This window comes from Rhinolophus sinicus, linkage group LG06, assembly GCF_036562045.2.
Source record: "Rhinolophus sinicus isolate RSC01 linkage group LG06, ASM3656204v1, whole genome shotgun sequence".
NCBI classification, from domain to species: Eukaryota; Metazoa; Chordata; class Mammalia; order Chiroptera; family Rhinolophidae; genus Rhinolophus; species Rhinolophus sinicus.
Genome location: NC_133756.1, coordinates 7,357,502 through 7,367,258, shown reverse-complemented (window position 1 = coordinate 7,367,258; position 9,757 = coordinate 7,357,502).

Here is a 9,757-nt window from a genome sequence, read left to right as displayed (position 1 = left end):
CTCAATCTGGGAGACGTTTGAACAGGTCCGGTCAGTCTTGGAACCACTCCAAACAGATTCAGAAGAAAAGGAAGACAGAGAAGGCAGTAAAGCTTCTCCCCAAAGGGTAAAGAAGGAGTTAGATGAGGATGAGGGGTCTGAGTCAAACTCCACAATTATTCCTAGAAACCTTCATCCTGACCTGGAGGAGTGTTTCGAGGAGGAATCTCCTCCCCTCCTCCGATTCACTGGCCCCCACCGCAGCCTTGCGGAGACCAGGCGTGGAATCCTCCAAAAACTTCGTATAGTCCTAAAAATCCTTTTAAAAAGGAACCTCCTCAGATAACAGTCAAACAATTCAGTTTTTAATTGTCAGCCTTAGAACAAGGCATACGTCAGGCTAAGTTAGAAGGAGATGTGGACGCTCTTCATTGTCCTGTGATTGTCAGGCAGGTGGAAGCACCTGATGCTGACCATCCTGAGGGGATTCATGAGGCGGCCTATGAACCTTTTCCTTTCAACCTACTCAAGGGACTAACACAGGCAGTGCTGCAGTTTGGGACCACTTCTCCCTATACTGTTGGCCTCGTAAAGGGTATTGCCAACGGCAACAGAATGATCCCAGCTGATTGGAATGCTTTGGCAAAGACGCGTCTCACCTCTGCTCAATTCCTCCAATTTAAAACCTGGTGGATTGAAGGTGCAGAAAATTTAGAAAGACAAAATCAGATTCGTAATATAAACATTACCGCTGATCAATTATTGGAAAAAGGAATTTGGGCGGCAACTCGTGATCAGCTAGATATGGAAGAATTGGCTATTGGACAATTAAAGCAAATCTGCCTGACAGCATGGGAAAAGATCGAGGTAGAGGGCAAAACCCATTCCTCCTTTCAAAAGATCCTTCAAGGACCTCAGGAACCTTATGCTGATTTCTTGGCGGGCCTACAGGAAGCTATTAATAAACAGATAAATAATGCTGTGGCCGCTGATGTTATTTTACAAATTATGGCCTTTGAAAATGCTAATAAAGATTGTCAGAGAGTTATTGGAGCTCAAAAAGGGAAAGACAGATGCCATGGGCTATTTACGTTTGTGCCAAGAAGTAGGGACAGAAGATCATAAGGCAGCGCTGTTAGCTAACGCTATTACAGGAGCCTTTCAGAAAAAACGATAAATTTTCTGGCACTTGCCATAGTTGTGGAAAGACAGGACATACTAAAAAAAGCTGCAGAGTCAAAAATAAAAATAATTTTCAGCCTCAACAGCCTGCTCCTCCCCAAGGCGTTAGACAGTCTGGGTTGTGTCCACACTTTCAAAAAGGAAATCATTGGGCATCAGCATGTAGATCCAAATATCGTAAGGATGGAACTCGCTTCAGGGAAACGGGAAGCAGGGGCAGCCCCAGGCCCAGACAACAACCGGGGCGTTGCGTTTGTGAGTCAGCCGGTCCCTCAACTGGGAATGTTTGCCAACCCGGCGGTGCCACAGAATTATCAGTCAGTGCCACCTCCTCAAAGTTATCAGTTGAGCAACTAACCTCTGTGTCATGCGGGAGACCCTGCTCGCTGCGCCATTTGTCGTGCAGGGAGGCCTGCGGGGTCTCTGGTCCCGCTCCCCATACAAGAACGCAGGATATGGTGAGGCCAAAAAGGAACACCCACGGAGCCATAGGTAGGGGAGTCACACCACTATATTCTCTCTGGCGGCACTATACTCTCACTGGAGGCTGGATCCACACTGTCCGCAAACCGCCATCCACGCTTGCCAGCCCAGCCGCCATCTTCTTGCTAGCCCCCATTTTCTCTCTCTTCTCTGCTAGCGTAGCCACAGCAGTTATATTAGTGGCCAATGGCTCACTGGTTACAGCTGACGGCCAACTAGCCACAGCTGATGGCCATGCAATCACAGTTGGCCATTTACTACCTGAGCCAGCACCTGTCTATGTGAGGCCGAGAGCCTGGAAACTGCTTTCTGGGGCTCTGCCCCCACACTCTGCCACTGAAGAAAGCGCTACAGTTGATGTGTGTACTGCTCAGGGTATGTTATTGCTTCCAGGAGAAACACCTCTCCGTGTGCCCACAGGCATAGTTGGACCAATTCCTAAAAATGCAGTTGGACTTCTCCTTGGTCGTTCAAACTTAACATCAAAAGGAGTTACAGTCCACACTGGAATAGTAGACCCAGATTTTAAAGGAGAAATTCAGACTGTTATGTCCTCCTCAGTTCCTTGGTCAGCAAAAAAGGGAGAGAGAGTTGCTCAGCTTCCTTTAATTCCTTACATTCCACCCAATTTACGAGGGACTCAAACAAGAACTGGAGGATTTGGAAGTACCGGCTCTGCAGGCACTTTCCTAGCAGAAAAAATTTCTAATATTCGCCCAATGTGCCATGTTAAATTTCAGGATAGAAAATTCTTGGGACTTATGGATACTGGTGCTGATAGTGTTGGGACGGTTTTTCCTGCAGGCCCCCCTAAGAGCTCAATCTCCCCCTTATTGGAGATGTCCCCGGCAAACTCCCCCTAAGAGCTCTGTCCCCCCCCTCCTCCCACACCTTATCAGAGATGACTCCTGCAGGCACCATAGTTAGAGGCCTCCCTGTCAAAACAAAGTTGAGGGATCACAGCTGCTAGGGGTGGCTCTCCCTGGCACCCCGGCCAGACTTCCCCCCTTCAACCAGAGGCCTAAGCATATAAAAGTAAAGCCCCTGACCCCTGTCAGTGCTCAGTTCTTTGGGAAATATCCCACTGGGCCCACTAGTGTAATAAAGCTGAGTTCTCCTTGCCCTCTGGGTGCCGCTTGTGTCTCTCGGTCCACGCCGTTTTTTGCAACTTTTGGTTCCCTGACCGGGAAACCCAACCATGATGGCCCCTTGCGCGACTGGTGTGGGGTGAGAGGCGGGCCGTGGGGCAACGGGAGGCCCGAGAAGGGTGTAGGTGCGCCCTGCCGATTTTGGCGGACCCCGGACTGGGCTTCCCCGGGCAGTCGTGGCCTGCGCCTCCCCAGCTAGACCGGCAGAGAGGGACCGAGGACAACCAGCCGGATCCACCCGTGGGACCAGGTAAGCCTCGAGGCCATTGTCCGGAGCCAGTCCTGTCCCATGTGACAGAAGCGGAGCCTGATCACCTCCTTGTAGGTTCTTATAACCTACCAGTCAGGGACACCCATGGAAGGGTGTCAATCCGGTGTGTGAGTGATTGTGTGTCTGTTTGTCTGATTCCATTGCTTTGGCTATGGAAACCTGGATATGCTTCGCCCTGATTCTCAAAGAGCGTCATTTGGCATAACGGTGATTCACTCTACGGAGTGGCCTGGTCTGTGAAATTATTCACAATACACTGTAGCCAAAAAAAATGCTCCTAAGTTCCCGCAAGGGACGCCGGCAGGGCAGCACCTGAGTAACTCCCCCTCCCCCATCTGCGACATCGTACACTACGGGAGGAGAGCAAAGTAAGCCTGCAGTCCTAGACTGCATGTTAAAGAATTTTAGAAAGGGTTTTTGCGGAAATTATGGAGTCTGCATGACCCCAGGAAAAATTAAGAACCCTCTGTGAATTAGAATAGCCCACTTTTAATGTAGGCTGGCAGTCAGAGGGAACCCTAGACCTGGCCGTCATCCATCATCCGGCGTGTTTACATTGTAGTGACCGGCAATCCTGCACCAAGTCAGTTTCCATACGTTAACTCCTGGTTGGAAATTGTCTAAGATCCTTGCACTTTGGGGTACGGTTCTGCCCTAGTAAAAGGGACAGTGCAGGATTCTGGTAACCCAGGCTCCGAAAGAAACTCCTAACGCCCCTCCCACAAAGCCCCTTCACCAAGAGCACACAAGAAAACTCCACTGAATGTTTGAGGACAGACGTCTGAGTGCCAGAAAAACATTTCGGGAGCCGCGATCCACTGTGTTTGGGGACAGTGCGAGTTGCAGCGCGAGCGGGAGCGCTGAGACGCGCCTCTGGAACGTAGAGTAACAATCACAACCCCGCATCCGGGGCGAGTGCGAGCGGGAGGGGAAGCGGCCCAAGGGCTGCGTGAGCGCCCTGCAGCCAACATAGAAGCCGGCAGCCGGTGGGGTGCCAGCCAGGCCTGGGGCGGCAAGAGCCTGCCTGTGCGCAGCTTTTCTCTGCTTTCGCGCGTCCTGGAAGCAACAGCCACAGCGGCTCCCTCCGGGCCTGCAAACCCAGGCCTCCAGGGGAGACTGTAATATAATGGAAGAGAGGTTTGTCTCTCGGCTGTCCCTCCCTACCCCAGTCCTGGGAAGCAGAGGTTTCGGTGAGACTGGATCCGGGCACCGGGTGGTGCTACACCCTCTGGCCTTTGCCCCAGGGAGCCTGGCGGAGAGCGGACGCAGCTCGTAGGGGGCGGGGGTGGGTGGGGGCAGAGGAGAAGGAAAGACAGCCCCTTTCGCGCTGCCACGCACCAGCCTCTCCGGGGAGAGGGCCAAAGCCAACGGCGGTCAGCACCCGCACTCCCCGCCCCTCTCCCCGGTCCTGAAGCTTTCAGCGGCGGCTCTCGGGTCCCTGGTCCCTGCTCCCTGCTCGGTCGCCGCTGAAGCAGCCCGGGGGCTTTCCCCCCACGGCCGCGCCCGCGCGCGCGCTCCCGTATTTGTCCCATAAACAAAGCCTCGGCCTGACAGCAGAGTCTCTGGCAGAGCCGTCTCAGTTCGGCTTGGGAACCCGGAACACCCTGGCGGCCACCCCAGCTGCCCCCACGCGCTCCGCCAGCGCAGCCTGGGCCTTGCCCAGCCCCCACACTACAAAAAAACCACAACAACCAATTTTGCTTGAGTAATGCGAGAGAAAAATAAATAAATAGAAAGAAAGAAAGAAAAAGGACGTCAAAGGAAGGCCCCGCCCAGCTTCCTACCTCTGGATTTCCCCTTCTTTAACGTTGCCACAATTGGGGCTCCCCTAGTAATGCAGCAGTAGAATTCTTGCCCGCTAAGCAGGAGACCCAAGTTTAATTCCCAGTTTAAACTTGGCGTACAAGTTAACTTTTAATTTTCGTATGAGGCGTTTTCTGCTTACAAACTCTGCAACAGGAATACCACTTTTTCTTGCTCAGGGATTAATTTTAGCAATGCGTGTGGCCTCTCCGTGATACATGGGTTGTTTGCCATAGTGAAAAGAGCCCAATGCTGTGAGTTGCTACAGCTTCTCTGTACTTGAAAAGGTGACAACGGCTCTGGATCTCATCTTCCCCACTTGTAATATGAATGTTAGGCTTCGTCAATGGTTTTCAAACCTCTTAGCCATGGAAACCTTCCTTTAAGTAAAGTATTGTGAGAACGTCTAAAATGCAAACTAGGTAGAGGTGGAGCTGCTCTGGCTAAGGTGGTAGGTAGCCCAGACCCCATCAGCTCCCCCCAAGTGCTAGGCCATGAGCAGTTCCTTGGAACTTGGAGAGCCAAACTAAACCAGACGGAGATCATCCCTAAGTGGATGAGTATTGACATGTATTTAAAATATTTACTTTGCCCATTGTTAAGATGTCTAGGATTGATTTTAAACACTTTAGCATAGACAGTGTGATATTTTATATGTGCAGGTTGGTTTAAACTCTGGGGAACTCTATTGCTCTAATTGGGATTTCATCATCCTGGGGTGGTTAGGTGATAAAATATCACTAAGACCACATTCCCGAGATTGTTATATCAAGTACTTCTGTTAGCCATAGCTCCGCCAACACGTGAGGCCTTGATGTTTGAAGAAATGTCAACAATAGGTGAAATAATGGGATGGACATTAGAAATAGCTTTTACTGATGGAATTAGAGGTGGTTAAAATATATAGATTGGTTAAAATATTTTAGAGACAATCCTCCACAAGTACAACTGGCCAAAGCCATGTTTACTTTAAATTTTTGAATTATTTTGGCTCTAGTAATAATACAGAGCCACACCTTGGGCACACAGCTACAAAAAGACATTTTAATAATCTCCATAGTCCTAAGGCTTTGGAGAATGTACCCATTTGGTAAAAAGACATAATCAATGACATCTAAAAACTTTACTAATGTGGGAAAGAGGCTTTGCTTGTATTTCTCCAGGTCCTGAAAAAAAACCTTTGTAGATTCCTGGTCGGTGTTAAACCATACCATGAGCAACAGCCCACAGAAGAGAAGACATCTATAAATACCTGTCCAAGCCCCTCGAGTGTGGGACGGCTCTCCCACTGTTCATATTGTTCTTCAATTGCTTCATAAGATATTACATAGAACTGAAAGATTTGTAGGATTGCTAATCACTGTTATTATGGGTAAAATTGCTATAACCACTGTCGCTGCTGTTTCTGGTGTTGCTCTACATCAAACTGTTCAAACCACTGAATTTGTACAAAAATGGCATGAAAATGCTAGTAAAACCTGGAATCAACAAGTTAAGATAGATCAAGAGATTAATGTCACATTAACTGATTTAGAAACAACTGTTGTTCTTCTGGGTGATCAATTGGAAAATCTGTGTATTATGATTACTCTTAAATGTGATTGGAATGTATCTACTTATTGTGTAACCCCATTTTCATATAATCAAACACGTATGCCTTGGAATGAGGTCCGCGCTCACCTTTTAGGACATATGCCTGATCTCACTGTAGACATTGTTCAGTTACAAGAGGAAGTTGATCAAATGTCTAGTGCTAAGCTCCAACTTCTCCCAGGAGAAGATATCCTGTCTGCTGCTGCAGAGAGACTTTCCACCTTAAACCCTGTTAATTGGGTAAAAAATTGGGGTGGTGGGTTTATTGGTATTATTGCTGTATTAATTGTTATATTTTGTTTGTTTCGTTTAGTCCTCGGATGCGGACAGGCCTCCCTCCGAAGGGCATTAAATGAAGAGACGGCACGGTCTGTGTTTCTTACACTACAAAAACAAAAAGGGGGAGATGTGGTCACACAGCAGCCTGGCCGTCTGTCCCCCCAAACCTTTCCCTAAGGAAAGAAGAAGTTGTGGGACTGTGCCTCTCTGGGGTTGAGTTTATAATATCCTGAGTCTCTCCATCTGGTCTTCAAGAGAAGGGTCTGCGGTCAAAGACGAGTAAGATTCCTCGCGGGAGGGACAACTCAAGCCAGATGGGACCCCGTTGAGACCCCAGTGAGCTGTTATAAGAAATAATAGCAGGGAGCCTTGCCCCTCCTTCCTGTGGTTCTTGTGGGAAGCTGCTGCTGGCCTCTGCCTCTCCCTCTCACCTTATTGTGAGAGAGGCCCATTAGAGCGATAAGATGTAGCTCTTACTGCTCAGCTCACGGGACAGTTTCACCGAGAGACTCTCCCCCAGGGTGGTGCGTACCACGCACCTTAGTCATCTTGGGACGACATGCTTCGGCTGCTTTGGGACAAATAATTGGGTATTGAAATCATTTTTTTGAAATGGCGTAAGAGTTTCACAGACCCTGCCTCTAATCATGTGATGCTCATTGTTTGTAATCAATAAATACTGTCAGTGACCCGATTCAGGGCTCCAGTCTCTTGAGGCTGCGAGTCCCTTGGTCCTCTGTGATTTAACTGTATATGAGTCTCTGTCTCTTCCCATGGCTTGTGTTGTGCAGGTCGCAACAACTCTCTGCCCTAATCACCCAGGGCCTACTGCCCAGAGCCCAGCTGCAATGATTCCTACTAGCCAGTCCTGGGTCTCGCCACCCGTCCCTGCCTTTCCCACAGAAAGCACAAGCAAGGCTCTTGCCCAAGTGTCCTCCTCCGTCTGCCTCCTGACTGGCCCTGGGCTTCCCCCAGTGGGGTGCCCCGCCCACACTGGGAGCTGTGAGCACCGAACTTTTCAGTGGCCGTTGTCTCCTGACCTGCTGTCCACATCATACCTGAATAATGGTAAAACTCAGGTTTTAAAACAAGGAGTGCTGCGTCTCACAACTGGGTGAAGGGCCCTGGAGGGACAGGGGCTGGGCTGCGGGCCACAGTGCCAGCTTCTGGGCCTGGGGACATGTGGCCACCCGCTGGGACTGGCAGCTCAGTTCCCTGAGAAGGAGCCTGGGATGGAGGTTGGGACCGTGGGTGGATGCTGACTCGTCCATCACTTCCTGGTGTGTCTTCCTGGTGTGTCACCGGCCTTGAATGGGTGTGTCCTCATGCACCGGGCCCTGGGTTGGAACTGACAGGGGCTGCCCCTTCCTGCTAAACAAGCCACTTCGCCCAGGGCAGGACGCAGCTACTGGTGCTACAGTGGTCAGCCCCCAGCCCATCACAGCACCAGACCCTTCCCCCAAGTCCTCCCAGAAGTGAAATTAGGTAGTGGCCCCAGGATTTTGGTGCCAGAGACTGCCCAGGAGGGGCTCCAGGTCAGCCTGGGCAGGGCGTCCAGCTATCAGCTCAGGAGCAGTGGTTCCCGTGGCTCCTGGGTCTGGTGAAGGCCTGATAGGGACCTTGCCGGGGCCTATGGGGTTGGATACACACTCAGGGTTGGGACCGGTCTGATTAGACCAAAGCCACCATGTTTAATTTGTTCTACAACCTCAGAGATAAAGGAGTCCGTGGGGGTGCCATGCCCATCCCATGGGCTGGGGGTACACACGTGATGTGGAAGTCAGGGGGCCGTGGGTACGGTTGACTCCCCCAGGCACTCCCCGTCTGGGCACCAGGGGTGGGTGGGCTGCCTTTCTCGAACTCCCCCTCCCCCACACCTGCCTCTTAGGGCACCAGGTGTGTGTGTGTGTGTGGGGAAGCTGCTCCCATAGTCCCCAGCTCTGGGGGTGGCTGTGTTTCTGGAAAGACCCAATGGGGAGAACCCCTTCTGGACAGGAAGACTGGGGTTTGGTTCTGAGAAGTTTTCACCATGAGACCCTGGGCAAGGTCATGTCTCTTTCTGAGGCCTAATTTCCCCATCTATAACATAAAAGTAAAAACCACCCAGCCCCATGACCTCCTGGACAGATGGGGTTGTGAACGCATGCGTGGGGGGAGCCTCCCTGTGTAGTCAAGGATGACGGAACGCCCCCCGCCCGCACCCCCACAGGGGCTCAGGGTGCTGTGGGAACAGTGGCCTTGAGCACAGCCAAGCTCCGAATGTGAAGGTGGAAACAGTCCAGCCAGCCCTCCAGGTAGCAGTGGGGACCCAGCAGAACCACACTGCCTGAAAGCGAGGTGTCACGCAGGGTGTCAGGCAGGGTCTCTAGTCTCGCTCCCCGCACAAGAACGCAAGATATGGCGAGGCCGTAAAGGAACATCCACGGAGCCACAGATAGGGGAGTCACACCACTATAGTCTCGCTGGCGGCTGGGTTGGAGCCACAGGAAGCAGGAGCCACATGATCCGCAAACTGCAGTCCACTTGTCTCTGCCAACCAACCTCACTTGCTAACTGCAATCCGCCTCTCTGCAATCCGCAATCCACACTCCTCTGCTTGCTAGCTCAGCCACCACTTCTTGCTAGCCCACATTTGCTGCTAGCGTAGCCACAGCAGTTGTATTAGTGGCCAATGGCTCACTGGTTACAGCTGACAGCCAACTAGCCACAGCTGATGGCCATCCAATCACAGTTGAGGGCCATTTACTACCTGAGCCAGCACCTTTCCCTGAGAGCCTGGAAATTGCACTCCTGGCTCTGTCCCTACACTCCACCCTTATAGGGTCTCGCCTCACAATCTACGCGACAAGCTTCTTCCGTGAGGGGCCCTGTGTGAGGAGCCGGGAAGTGAATGCAATATCCAGGACACAGCCAGGCTCTCATGGCACAGCCAGGCTTTCTCAGGGCACCACCGGTTCTGGGCACAGCCAGACTTCCTGGGCTTCTTAGGGTACCACCAGTCTCCCCGGGCACAGCCAGG